The 15,197-nt window shown below is 42.3% G+C and overlaps 1 protein-coding gene across 6 annotated transcripts in view; it reads left to right on the top strand.

Annotated features, from left to right (window-relative positions):
* Positions 1–15,197, top strand: part of LYPD6B (LY6/PLAUR domain containing 6B) — a 58,877-nt gene that overhangs the window by 3,214 nt on the left and 40,466 nt on the right. The window contains exon 2 of one of the 6 annotated variants that reach the window (XM_053406386.1): positions 14,667–14,744. The exons of the other annotated variants lie outside the window; for them this stretch is intronic. The gene's annotated coding sequence lies outside the window, so the exon portion shown is untranslated. The remainder of the gene's footprint in view (positions 1–14,666; positions 14,745–15,197) is intronic. 6 annotated transcript variants of the gene reach the window in all.

Here is a 15,197-nt window from a genome sequence, read left to right on the forward strand (position 1 = left end):
CTGTGACACTTCATCGGCAGCCACACTCTTACCAACAAACGAGGGATCTTGGCAGCTGTAGCTCATGGCTTTGTAACTGCACATAATGACTACTGCAGCGAGTTCAGCGTGGGGGTACCATGAGATATTCAGCAGTGTAGGCTTTATAGGTTACCTGTGCTACCCCCAAGAGCACTGCTTAGTTACCGAGTGATGGCCATTGCCTACAAAGTCCTAAAGTTGCTAAGCTTGGTATTCCTTGGGAATACCTCTATCCCATCGAAACACTCCACCTTGAGAGATCTGATTTGGTAACAGTCAGAAGCAGAGTAGTCATGACAAAGTTGTGGAACATTGCGTGTCGTAGCCTGACCCTGTAATGTTTTCCACGAATATTTCCAGGCTCTTGGTTAGGTATTGGTTCACCTGGAGCTGATCCACCTGTTATTTCCTTGCCAATTCTCCGTTTGGTTAGCACTTTGAGCCTTACTGAAAAACAGCATAAAGAATAGCTAATGCAGTGCTTCTGCAAGAGTGCAGAAGGAACAATCTCTGCCATTTCTTCCCTACTGGAGGCCCACCTAAAAGCCTCCAGTGACAATCAGGAAAACCTTACAGCTTTTCAGGGCTGTAGTGGGGAAGAGGAGAAAGAAATTGCCCTCTCACAAGCACTGCATTGTAGTTACCCCTGTAACAGAATTCTGCTGAATCACTGGGAAATTTGGCAATACTACCAAACCTTCAAAGACCTGGCTCATCGCTCATGTCTTTCCTTATCAGCTTGTAACAGACACCATAACAAGAGGTAAAAACATTGAGGATCAGTACTGATTTGTTGTGTGCCCTAACTACTAGAATTCCTGGAATTATTTGGCTTTTGACCTCCTTTTCTTCATTATGTTTTAAGGCATATGTGTTTGCGGTATAATCCTTTACAGATGTCGATCCATTAGTCTCTCAACTTCAGTGTTGCATTTTAAATAAATAGGCTCCACAGTAGCATCTGCTGCGCATAAATCAAGGCAGGAGTTACTTCAAAGTGACAGATTAGATGTAAATCTTCCTGGTTGATGAAAAGGAAATGTTAACATTCCTTTTGGGAGAGGGAGAATGAAAACCCGCAAGGAACTGGCTTCATCCGTGTTCAGGATTGAACTCATGAAATCTGAACTTGAGCCTTGTCAGTTTAGGCTTGCAGTAGGGAACAACTGTCTGCATTTGATAGAGACTTGTGATCGTTAACAGGATCACTGTATTTTGAAACAAAGAGACCTCAGGGCATGCTGTTCATCAGATATGATGAAAAGACAAGGTAGCATCTGGGTTTTGGGGAAGCATTTCAAGCATCTGCTTACAGGAAAAAAATATTATCTCTATGCCATTCATTCTGAGAACAGCCTTCTTATTTGCATGAGAAAACAGGATCACCCAAAATGGTGTGCGTGTTCTTTAAGAGAAAGATTTTGGGATTGGGGTAGGTATTCAAAGTACTATGTTTCTGCATGCCTTAGCTGTGATTCAGACAATAGCCACCTATCTGCCTGTGACACAGGGAAATCTGCTTTTGAAATGGAGGGGAATTTCAGAAATAAATTGTGACATGGCATGGCGTGTGTGTGATGTCAGCTGCTCAAATAAAAAATGATTAAAATTTTCCCCAAGGCACATGCAAGCCTTTAGGTGTGCCAGAAGTAGTTGTCTGGACTCCCAAGTCTTTGCTTACAGTGTGATTTAACTATCGGGTGTATCCCTGCTGCTGAGGTTTGTAATTATTATTAATGATAATTTAGATAGGACTATTTATAACTGTATAGCTCTGTTTTTGACAAGGCTGTCAAACAAAAAGGCCCTATGGGGAGCTTATCACGCTCTTTAATGAGATCCTGGTGCGGCCTATGGAAGGGGTGGGGAGATTTCAGGCTTGGGAGCTCTACAATGTTGGTGTTTGGTTTTTGCTAGAACCCCCCAAGATCTATCAGCCAGAGCCCTGTGCAAAAGGCATATAGTTAGAATTAAAGAACAATGTGCCTCAGAGCACATTCTCAGCCCAGGAATTTGTTATCAGTATCAGAACTATTGTTCCATAACATCCGAATCAGGAGAAGCTTCAAAAGCTTTTTGGTTCAGTGTCTGGATGTAGTTGTAGACTGGATGAGGGCCAATAAGCTGTGTTTGAATCCTGGGAAGACCAAGGCTCTTTGAGTCTGTGGTTCCCATGTTCAGGAAATTAGCAATTTACCTGTTCTGGATGGGGTTGCACTCTGTCTGAAGGAGCAGGTGCTTACATTGGGGATACATCTCTGTCAATAGAAGCCCAAGTGCCCTCTATGCTAGGAGTGCCTTTTACCAGCTTTGTCTGCTTTGCCAGCTATGGCTGTTCCTAGCATGACCACTGTAGCCCTTGCATTGGTAACCTTGAGACTAGATTACTGTAATGTGCTCTGGGTCTGGTTTAGAAGATCCAGCTGGTGCAGAATGTTGCGACTAGGTTGTTGATGGAAGCTTCTGGTTGAGAACGTGTGACATCAAAACAACTTCACTGGCTGCCCATCTGCCACCAAGCCATGTTCAAGGTCCTTGCATTGATCTCCAAAGCTCTGAAGAACTTGGGTCCAGGGCACCTCAGGGATTGCATGAACCCTTATATCCCAGCTTGATCACTGAGATCATCTGCAAGAGCATCTCTGGTCATTCCCCAAGTTGATGAGGCTAATTGGACAACAACAGGAAACAGAGACCTTAGTATTATTGGCTTGGTCCTCTGGAACACCCTGCCAACAGAGATTCAGTGCGTGACTTCAGCACCAGCTGTTAAACACCTGCTGAAAACTTTCCTCTTCTGTCAGTCTATGCAGGAAAATAATAGTACACACCATATCTGCTGATGTTTGTTTTTGTTTTGCTTTTAACTTTGTCTGGATTTAGGGTGAATACGTCCGCATCCATTTTGATAAGTGATGGATGGAAAAGGACTATTTTCTTCTGGGATTTTCAGTATCTTCTATTTGTTTGATTTATTTAATTCTAAGAAATGTATACCCCATTTTTCATTAATAAAAATAATCCACAAGGTTAATATAGTACAACAGTAAGATAAACTAAAACTAAAATAAAGCAACTGCATAATAAAACCAGCAACATGTAAGGTAGTATGAAAATATTATTAACTAACACATATGTAGTTAAAAAAACCAACTTTTTGTTTTATCGTATTCAAGCTACACATTTTTGGAAGATTTTTCTGGGGCTGCAGGACAGTTTTATACTTTGAATTTGAGCTTCTCATTATGTTGGGTTTCTTAATTGGGTATCAGATTCAGGTGGGAATTTTTTTTAGTAAAAATATATAGCTATGTTTCCTAGACATTTGGTGAATAGTATGTCTGGCCCTATAAATTTTTTGTATGGAGACTAATTTGCTCAAAAATGAAGCCAGATATATGCTGAAATTTTCACATGCATTCAAGTAACTCACTTTCTCTAGTATTGCTTGCAGTGTGAGGGGGTTATTCGAACATTATGCTGTCCATCAAGAAAATAGCACACTATTGTTCCAAGAAAAGAGTAGGAGTAAGTAATAGGCATAGTTGGTTGACTACTGTTAACTCTTCACTTCTTGCAGATTTAAGTCAGTCTGTCCTATAGCTTACCCTAACAGGTTCCTATTGAAACATTTTTGCACGTTTTATTTACATATGCCTTAGGATAATAAGTCAAAGGAATTTTCACATTGGTAGTAGAAATACTTGTGCATTGGGGACTTAGTTATAGACAAGGACTCTTGAGTTTTATCCAGTCTTCTACGAGTGCAGCACCCAAATGAATCTCCATAGGGCTCTGCTTCCTCCTCTTCCTCTCTCCACAGCAATATATACTCAAGGCACTCACAATGCCAGGCCCCTATGGGAATTAGGAGTGAGGCCTATGTGTACCTCCCATTCATGAAAGAAGCCTATAGTGTCTGCACATGCCCATGGGTGCATACCAAAGCAGGAGAGAGGGGAGAAAGGGGCATACCATCAATGGTGTAACTGAGCCCATGATATTTCATTCTTATGCACATGGGTTTTATGTAAAATCAAGCATTTTGCACCAGTTTCCCCAAGGTTTTCTGTATCTTTAGAGATAATTGGGAGGAAGGGAATATTACCATTATTATCTAATAAGTAGCTTCTGTTTACGCATTGAAATGTTCAATCGAAAATAAATGTGTTGCATATAATCCATTGCAAATTGCATATGCAATCACATCCAGATGTGTGTTTGTGTGTGTGTGTGTGTGTATAAAATATCCCTTTCAAGCAGTACATCTACTTCAGTTGCTCCTTTATCACTCCTCTCTATCTTTGATGAACCCTTTCAGTTCCCTGTACAGTCCCAGTACAGTCATACCTTGGGTTGAAGTTGCTTCAGGTTGAGTGCTTTCGGGTTGCGCTCCGCGGTGACCCAGAAGTAACGGAACACGTTACTTCTGGGTTTCGCCACTCGCACATGCGCAGACGGGGAAAATGACATCACACGCTTTCGTGGAAGCGGCAAATCGGGACCCGCGCACGCACAGACGCGGGTTGCGTTCGCTTCTGGATGAGAACGGGGCTCTGGAATGGATCCCGTCCGTATCCAGAGGTACCACTGTAATTGTGTAACTTGCGGTGCAATTCTATACAAATCTACTCAAAACTAACTTCTGTTGACTTTGGTAAATCTTACTACCTATACTTGAATATAGGGATGCAAGCTTTACTAGACTGAAAAAAATCCTGGAATTCCTTTAATTGCCATATCTATGCAATGCAAAATAAGTTATTCTGGACATTTATATCCAAAAAGTCATAATCTGGGGAATTTACACACCCTTTCATTTTATTTTTTTTAAATTACCCTCTGGTTGCATCCAACTCTTACTCCTTGTTCCCCTCATACTGTTCAGACCTGTAAGATCCTGCCTGTTTACATTGTATAAAAAAGCAGACATATTTGTACAATTGGAGGTATTTCCCTGTCAGCTAGATGTAAGACTTGATCAGAATGTGTTATTCACTGGTAAGGATCTTTTTTTAAAAGGCCTTGCATGCTGTGTAAAAGCAAATATTTAATCATATGACAAATAACAAAGGATGAAAGAGAGATTCTTTGAATCTAATGTATACCTTGCAACCATGTATGTACTTACGACAGAGTAGGAAACGGGCCACTGTGCTAGGAAAATGAAAGATGTTGAGGTGAAATTGCAAGATACCTGTTAAAAGGAGTCTTGTTCCTTGTCTGTGTTGAGGCGCCTAAAGAGACTACAATCCTATACCCATTTACTTGTAAGTAGCCTCATTAACACAGTGAGGCATTACACATGGATTGCACTGTGAATCATTCAGATCTGTGTCTTGCGCACAGGCACCTCTACAATTTAGGGACATTGTTATCTTCCACGTTAGAGAGAATGAGAGGAACCACTTTCCCCTTTTGTGTTCTGTTTCCATCCTTTTGCTTCTTTAATTATAATGTTGGTGATATTTCCATGCATCACAACTCTATGCAGGTTTTTCTTTTGCACCTAGTTTTGGTGGCATTCCCCATGGAGTTGCAAGGATGATGGAGGTTTCCCAGATGGTACTCATTAGCACAGCTTTGCTAGAGCTGTATCCCCAATAATGGCTGTGTTGTGCTATATCCATGTCATGTTAACAACTAGAGTGAAGTAAATCTGGTGATCAGCTTATGTCAGATGAGCCCTGCCTAGTGTGCTGATCCTTGGACCGCTTCTGATTATTTCAATCCTCCGCCAAGGGACCAGATGCCATAAAGGTTATTGCTATTGTTGCTTTCAGGAATTTGTAAAAGAAAGCTCTGTTAAAAGAGTGCAAGGCACTTTATGAACTGGGAAAAAATATTAAGGACATTTGAAAAGCCTGCTGGATTAGGCCAGTCGCTCATCTAGCCCACCACTCTCCCCTTCTGTGGTTTCCTGCAACAGGTGTTCAAAAGTATTACTGCTTCCATTTTTCAGTAATATGTGAATGATTGACTTGTGCAAGCTTGAAAATAGTCACTGCCTTAGTTCTTTTGGATGAGTAAGTCACATGACTTCCACAGTCCTGAAAGACACATGTCCTGGTTTTCCTCTGGGACTTGTTGGTGGTTTTTGAAGTAAGCATCCCAGAAGGTCTACACTCCAGAGTAGAAGTGGGGAACCTTTGGTGCTCCAGATGTTGCTGAACTACAGCTCCTGTCAGCCCTAGCAAGGAATGATAGGAGTTATAGTTCTGGAGGCACAGACGTTCCCCATACTTGCTGTGCAGGCAATGCATGGGACTGCTTCTTCCTTTCTGTGTATTTCAGATGACTACTATTTATCAAGGTACACATTTAAAAATCAAGCAAGATGCCATGTGCATGTTATTCGATGCCACAATTACAAGAGGCCAACTGAAACACTCAAATATTGTCAATGTTTAAAGCATGGGTAGGCAAACTAAGGCCCGCGGGCCGGATCAGCCCCAATTGTCTTCTGGATCTGGCTCGCGGATGGTCCGGGAATCACCACATAGATCGCCAGCGTGCACATTCTTTCCCTTCCCTCCCATGGTGGTGGTGACGGCGCCTCCTCCCTCCCTCCTCCTGGCTTCTCCCCGCCCTGCCTAGAGGAGGAAGGGGGCTGGGCTTTATTGGTGCCAGCAGCAGCGCTCGAGCGGCCGCCATTTTAAGCAGCCCCTCTCTGGAGCCCTTTCGGGCGCCACTCATCATCCTGCTGCTGCCACCGCCAGCCCCTTCCGCTCACAAGACACAGGTAAGCAGCATCGGGGCTCGTGGTGCTCTTGCATCATTCCCCCCCAATAAAGTCCAGCCCCCCACAAGGTCTGAGGGACAGTGGACCAGCCCCGCTGCTGAAAAAGTTTGCTGACCGCTGGTTTAAAGCTTTATTGCTTCTGAGGCACATTTTAGCTTGTGGATTGGCTACTTACAAAAGAAGCCAATCCACCTCTTTCACCTAACAAACAGTGTTGTCACTGGGTGTGTAGACGCAGGGTTGGCTCATGATTTCTGCTTGGCAGCATCTCTAGACAAAATTGCCTATGAAGATGATGCTTGGCTTAGCCAAAACTATTAAAGTCTGATCATTCATATAAAATAGCCAAGTAATATATAGAAGGTAAATAGTGACTGTGTGAAGTAACTTGGATTTTAATTGGCTTGGCTATGGTGGAGCCATATGGTCATGACTGCGATACTCATGCTCTCTGTGTTATACTTCCAGCTTCATTGTGTTGTGTAGAAGAAACCGTGATATAAAGAGGTGGCCACATCATTTTTTTTTAGAAATCATTATAACTAAAGGTATCCTCTTCATGAAACTTACTCTGGAAAAAAATATTATTGCCTGAGAGTGTTTTTGGCCTGTACAACTTGGAATAAGAATGAAAAAGTTTATATTTTTAATCAAATGATATTCTAAGGCTGCAGCCCTCTGCACCATTCTTTTTAAGTCCTCAGTGAATCTAAGGGCCCGACACTTAAATTATATTTTAAAATTGTACATGTCTTGTCTTACACCTTAAAATGCTGTGTGAAAAGTACAGACCCAGGTTTGCAAATGTCTACCATATGGCTCAAGGCGTTGTGATGGGCTGTCATTTCTTACTAAATGCTTGCTTGGTGGCAAACTCTGGTTTGCCTCTGGGTAAGATGTGAAATGTTCCTCATTTTAAAAATAAACATGAAAATAATTGGATGCAAGAAAATTCTCTTTAAAGCCTTCCGTGTACTCCCTGTGTGCACACATATACATAACATATTTGGTTCGCTTCTAAATTAGTCTGAAAAATGAAACCCATTGTAGGAGCAATATACCTTTCCTTTTATCCAGGGTTTTAATATAATGGTTTACCTACAATTGCTGTAATTGGTAAGCCTGTCATAAAAACATAATAGAGAGTGCCTCTGTAAATTAGGATTAATGTTGTTCAGTTCTTTTGTGGTGGATTAACAGTGATTGACATCAGTTGAGAGCCTGGATTCGGTTAATAGTGTCATGCCAAGAGTAATCAGTGAAGTTCTGTGTGTTTGTCTTACCTTTAAGTCCCCTGAAAGCTTACTTTGGAGGCAAGGAACTGTAAAGTTTATTCTGAAAATGTGTGGCATTTTGGAAATGTTGCGACATTTTTCCTGTAGCAGACCACACAGAGGACTTTGGTCTTGAACCTGCCTTGGGAAGTAGCTAGTTGAGGTTTCAGAGCAGACTGCTAATTCTACACCAACCAGTATAGATGAAGGATATGAATACCTTTATCAGTCTCATGGACATAGAAGTATGTTCTGAAATGTAGTAAAGAGTACGATGATCAGATATAAACTTTATGAAGGGCGAATTATCCAGATACCTAGCTCTTTTAATGCAACTGCTGTTGTAGTTTTTGATTTGACAGCTTCAGTTTTAAAATTTGTTGCATTCATTTATTAAATTTCTACACCACTCGAAGATCACAGGGCACTCACTGTACAATATAAAAACACAAAAATACATCTGCAGTGGCAACTAATGCAGGAGTTACTAAAGCATTTCCTGCAGGGCATGCTCCTGTGGTTTGTCCACCAAGCTCATCTTAGTATGAACACAGAAAAACTAGTAATTCCAAAAGCTTTAAGAGCTTCTTAAACAGAGCATCAATACATAGAGATTAATGCTTTCTTTGCATAAACTAAGGCTGCATTTGCATGGCAGTTTCCCTGTTTGTTTCCACATTATATATTTGAACTTTCACATAACATAAGGTCATGTGGAATCTAGTGGAAATTTAGTGCTCATTTCCATGTTAATTGCTTCTGGGGTGGGGTATGGGGAACCCCATTCTCAGTGCTGTTAACTTAGAAAACCACTAAAGAGATGAAATTTGGGGTATTAAACTGACATGCAGTTTTCATGGGGGAATATGCATGTGCAGGAAGCATGCATGTGCAGGGAGGTTGGAGAATGTCCAATGACATTCATTTTTGTGTAAAACATGCACACATTCCATTAATGTGAATGAAATTTTGCATGACTTGATCAGTAAAAAAGTCAGAGTACCATAATGCAACAAGTAAAGGTAAAGGTTAAAGGACCCCTGACAATTAATTCCAGTTGCGAACGACTCTGGGGTTGCGGCGCTCATCTCGCTTTACAGGCCGAGGGAGCTGGTGTTTGTCCGCTTCTGCAGACAGTTTTTCTGGGTCATGTGGGCAGCATGACTAAGCCGCTTCTGGCGAAACCAGAGCAGCGCACGGAAACGCTGTTTACCTTCCCATCGGAGCGCTACCTATTTATCTACTTGCACTGCGTGCTTTCGAACTGCTAGGTTGGCAGGAGCTGGGACCGAACAACGGCAGTTCACCCCATCGCGGGGTCTCAAACCGCTGACCTTCCGATTGGCAAGTCCAAGCGGCACAGTGGTTTAAACCACAGCGCCACCTGCGTCCCAATGTAACAGGTACTGCAGTGCAAAAAGAACATTAGAAAACAGCACAGATGCACTTGAATTATAATCAAGAAAACTAATGTAATATTCTCCATATCTGAATGCACCTTAAAAGAGTTTCCTTTAAAAGGAAGTCTAGATTGGGAACCAAGAAGCGAATGCTTATTGTGAAGGAGAAAAGGATAAATGAGGAGGACAGAGCCACCCAACACCTGAGTGAACAATTACTCCCTTTTAGACAAATGGGTGTTATCTGAATTCATCTGCCAACTGACAAGCAGTTCTTAAGGTAACCTAGCAATAAGCTACTGGAAGTTCACAACTAAAGTATTTGTTAACAACTGTATGCCTGAATGCAGAGTATAATCTTTCTGGAGGATGCCTAAATTCTGCTGTCAGGGACTAAAAGGTTCGTGCTAAAAGATAAAAAAAAAAATCTGTAGCAATAACTTCCCCAGGCAATGTTGGTAAAGCATGAGCCACAGAGCTTCACTGGAAAGAATGACGGGCTTACTTAGAACAGGTGCAGAAATTTGAATGCTTTCTACTCCTTTGCAGATTTATTGCAGTCTGGAATCAAGCAGATGACAAAAGTTACTGTTGGGAACATAGAAAACCGTCTTATATCTCTATATAAGGGTCAGGCCATTGGTCCATATAGCTTAGTGTTGTCCATACTGACTGTAGAGAAGCTGCTCTACGGGGTTTCAGATACGATACTCTCCCAGGCATACCTGGAGATGCGAAAGATTGGACTTTCCTCATGCAAAGTGTGTGCTCTGCTCTCCCACTGAGCTACAGCCTTTCCCTTAATTGCTTCCCAACTTCAAAGGTGATGGTGAAAGTTACCATTATGGTAAACCCTAAGAAAGACTTTGCAACCATTTACAGCCATGCCTGAAAAGCCTTACAAAGGATCTGAGAGTACATTATTCTAAAGCTCAAAAGAGTCTGGTTGTTTGTCTGATGCTAACATTTCCTAACATGCCTAAAGTTTTTCTCAGCTCAGTTATAGACATAGCTTAAGACGTAGCTCACTTTCTGTTTAGTACCCCATGTTCTTTGGAAGATCATGAAGTGCAAGCCATGTAACTCTGTACCAATTTACAGAGATGCCCCAGTGTTGTTTGTGCCGGTATAACAGTGGATATGTGGGAAAGTTTCTCAAGCGACAACTGGGTGCAGATTTGTTCTGATTTTGGGTAATTACCTCCTCTTTTTCTTCTTCCATGAGTGTGTCTGCAATGTTGCATCCACCTGTAATGTTTTCTGGAATTCCAGAATTCCAGAACTGTGGGTCTGAAAGCATGATGTGAAACTTGCCAATTAAGTTGGACCCATGAGACCTCCCAGCTGCTCTATTAGCCTGTTCTTATCAGAATTTCTGATAGTGCTTTGGTTGGAAGTGGACTGTCCACTTCTCCCTACCCAGTCTCTGCAGCTTTGTTTGCTGCATAGATGGTCCATTGAGGGCCAATGTGCAATCTTCATTATGGGTAGTGGGTTCTGTGTGCTCTGGTATCTGGGACCAGGAGTCTGAGCCCCTTTTTCAGGTGATGAGGTTGAGGACTCTTAACCAGAAGAGGAAGTACACACAAGGTTAGCTGCAGAAGCACTTCTACCATATGACTTAATTGCAAAAGACCTAGTGTGAAACTAGATGCTGTCCTACTCCTTCATGGTAGGATGATGATTAAAATTTGTATAACGCCCTATACCCTTAGATCTCAGGGCAGTTCACAACATAAATGGGCAGGTCTCATTAGGCTCATCTGGTGGAAGTGCTGGAGAGGGCTGGGACCCTTTAATCAAATAATTGCCTTCCAGTGCAGATGGGGCTAACAATTGGAGATCAACTGCTGCTACTATATAGGGCTCCATCTAAGTTTGTTTTTTGCAAAGAGTTCTGTAGTTTTAGAGCTAAGCTGGAACCTTGCATCCAGTCTGAGCACTGCAGCCAGCATAGATTCTTTCTTGTTTTTGCATCTAGCCTGATGCTCACCCTGCTTTTCATCAGAGCGGGATAATAGCAGCAAATATTTTTCATTTAGCACAGGAATATCTATATATAGTCCTGAGGACCACATTCACCCATGAACAGCTTTCTAGGGGCTATAAACCCATGATGGGCATGGCCCACTGTGAGTGGGGCCACCCACATTCTTACATGCCCACTAAACCTCTCCACCCAACCCATCACCATGATAGGGATGAAATCACTCCTTCCTCACTTGTGTCTGCATGCTTTTTATTTCAGTGAAGGCACCGCTAGGTTGGGAGATAGCAGGCCAATCCAGGTAAAATTTGGCAGGCCAATCAAGGCCTTTGGGTTTGCTGTTCTTTGAATCTGATTTAGGGTTTTTACCAGTGCATGGAAATGTGGTAGTAATTTCAGGCAGAGTACTGTGTGGCTTTGATTTTATGCTGGATCCAGAGACATTTTGCTGATTGCTAGCCTCAACCCCCATCTCAATCATTTTATTTATATTTATCTGGCAAAATGTATATAAAGCTTTATAATAAACAATACAGTATTGTGATGTAGATTTTTTCTGTTTCGTTGTTCTGTATGGGACAATGACAATAAAGATTATCATATCATATCATATCGTATTGATTATTCTAAATTGCTGAAATTGCCATGGCTGTTCCTGTGCTGTTGAGGTGAAGTATTTTCAAAGGACAAGTAGGAAAATGCAAAGGCATTGTGATGTCTCAGAACTGCTTGCGAGAAGTCTCACAATAATTCCTAGAAGTATACATCTGGGGTAGAGAGTGTGGTCCTATGCAGTGATTCAGGGCCCAACACAATAGTTTTTAACCTTGTGGGCTAGAATAAAACTTCTGTATATTTCAGAGAAGATTCCCAAACTGCCCTTTCTAGATGACTCATACGTCCCACTTGTTTTCTGTTCCCAGGAAATACTTCTCATCATTTGGATTAGTTGCCCTGTCTACCTACAGGAGAATACCATTCCTATTTGTAATAACTTGCTTGGGGCAGGGACAGCTTGGAGGGAGGAGTATCTGCTGGTACTGATGAAACCACCTTTTCATCTCCACCCACTGAATTAAGGAAAACTTATCCATGTGGCATTCCATGGAGCATGTATTTAGTTTAATTATTATTTTGCTGGTATGGAGAACAGCTTTAGCAAAGACAATACCCTAAATTAGAAGCCTGATCCTATAAATGTTACTGTAGACCAGGCTTCCTCAACCTCAGCCTTCCAGATGTTTTTGGCCTACAACTCCCATGATCCCTAGCTAGCAGGACCCAGTGGTCAGGGATGCTGGGAACTGTAGTCTCAAAACATCTGGAGGGCCGAGGTTGAGGAAGCCTGCTGTAGGCGTTAAGGACCAAATATCATGTTGCATTGAAGCTCCTGATGTAGGTTTCTTCCCCCCCCCCTCAGTCCATTTTTGGAGAAAGGAGGTGCAAATCTAATCTGCATGGTGAAGCTGATAATCCCAGAAGCAGTGAAATGGTATGAAAACAAGTTCTGGTCAAGAAAACTTGATGTTATGGTTTGAGTTGGCCTGAATGTTGGCTTTAAAGACAGAAATGCCTCTTGTCTGCCTGGGCCCTTGCTGGAACACGAGACACAGAAGGCTGGGCGATGCTTTAGTCAAGCTAAGTTCATGTGGAAAGAAGATATAAGATGCGATGCTCCCTATGGACTGCAGTGACCCATTGTCTGTTTTGGTGTTGATGTAAGCTGCCCCGTGAGGGTTTTGCTCTGAAAAAGATGGCTTATAAATATTTGATATTAAATAAAGAAATAGTAAACATTGTTCTTTCTTGAATAAGACGACTGAAATTTTTAAACTCCAAATATGACTATCTACCCTTGCAATTTTCTAAATACTGGCAAAGACAAATGGATTCAACCCCCCACAATCGCTCGAGAACATGGGGAATTTAGAATAGCATGAGCTTGACATCTCATACCCTTGAGGTGGAGGTGACATGACCTTCCAGTTCCTCTATGAAAGAACCAGGTTGGGTGGCTAATAATTATTGTGCAGCCGGATACTGGGTGGTGGGGGTGGGGGAAGTGTCAAGTGAGCCAGGTTTTCTACTTCATTAGTTTGACAAAATGAATGAGCTGGTATGTCGAGGTGAGAGACGTGACTTGTTGGCCAAAACTGGGAGCAAGGTTGGGGCAGAAATTTGATCGGGCCATACAATGGATGCTTTCCAGTTTACCTCGCCAGCTCCTGTAATGGGTAATTTCATGTTTGATTATAAATTCCTCTGAGGTAAAAGAAACATGCACCTCCTGGTAAGCCATTTTAAGCAAAGTCTGCTGTCACCATAGTTACAAATGTCAAAACAGTCGTGCAGAAGTCAAAAGGCAATAAATGCAGCCCCCAATCTGCTAAAGGGGCGAGGGAAGACCCTGGGAGATGTGTGACTGTAAACGGAGTGAGGAGGTTACTACAGAGAAGCCTCAATTTTGCCAAAGAGGGGAGCATAGTAAGACTCGTTCCTGGACTGTGAGTGGTGCTTCTGGACTGTGAGTGGTGGCACCTGCTCCTACTACTCCAAAAAGAAAATGTGGCTCATGGAGCAACTGCATCCTTGCAGACTGTGTACGTCTCTGACATTCAGCTGTGTATGAGAACAGTTGCAGGATCCACTGCTTAGTTCAGGCCCTCTCAGAGATCCAGAGAGCCCTGGACTGGTTCAAGTTTTTGAGACTCCCTAGCCATAATAAAATTAATAAAAAAAGAATGAGACACACAAAGAAAACAAGGCATAATCTAAAATTATTATTGTTATTAGTATTATTATAATTATTAAGCAAATGCTTGTTGAGTCTTTTTCTGTGCAACTGTGGCAGTGTGTGTCTTTTATCAAACTGCATCTCTTATTTCCTTAAATTTGCAACTCTAAGCTCTGAGGATATTTATGTCAGTTTGTGCTGCTGCATCCAGGACTCTTTTATCTGACACCAATGTTTGCAACATCCTGGTAATTTGACTTTGGTTAGGTCCTTTGCATCAGAGCCATAGCTACGGGGGTGGGAGTGGGCTACCCATATTTTTTGCCACTGGTGAAGCCTCCAGAGGGGTGCCATTGAGGCTCCCAGCCTCTCTCTCTCTCTCTCTCTCTCTCTCTCTCTCTCTCTCTCTGTGTGTGTGTGTGTGTACGCAAATGCGTGGGGTGTGTGTGTGCCAAACCAGATCTTTGACCTGGGTGAAATAATGCCTAGTTTTGGCCTTGCCATGCAGGAGCAGTAGGGTTCGCAGCACTTCAAACAAAAGCTGTCTGCAGTTGGCCGTATGAAACCATTAAGAACTACTTGAAGGGTAGGCGAGCCCTTTGAATGTCACATTGCATGTATTCCTGCTTCAACTTGCATGGGCAAACCAGAATGAGTCTTGCCTGTGATACTAATAAGAGGGAGCATGAAAATAGTCTTCTTGCTAACTTTTGAGAAAAAATTAAATCTGTTGAATGAGACAAAACAATCAAATCAAAGCATCTTTCTACTTGCTTGTATCTTGCTCTGTGTGGCAATTGGCTCTAACAGGGGTGGCCTATATTTATGGCCCTGAGGGCTGCATCTCCATCAGGTTTGTGGGCTGCAAGCCAGTGTGCTCAGAAAGTGGATGTGGCCAACCCATCCCTGGCAGGTGCAGGCACATACCACACACATATTGCAAACACACCAGGATAAATGCACACATCACATGGGCATGCAACACACACACACAGATAAAACATTGCCCCATTGCCCTGTTTTTTTAGATTGATCATCT

The sequence above is a fragment of the Podarcis raffonei genome, chromosome 1 (genome assembly GCF_027172205.1).
Source record: "Podarcis raffonei isolate rPodRaf1 chromosome 1, rPodRaf1.pri, whole genome shotgun sequence".
In the NCBI taxonomy this organism is placed as follows: domain Eukaryota; kingdom Metazoa; phylum Chordata; class Lepidosauria; order Squamata; family Lacertidae; genus Podarcis; species Podarcis raffonei.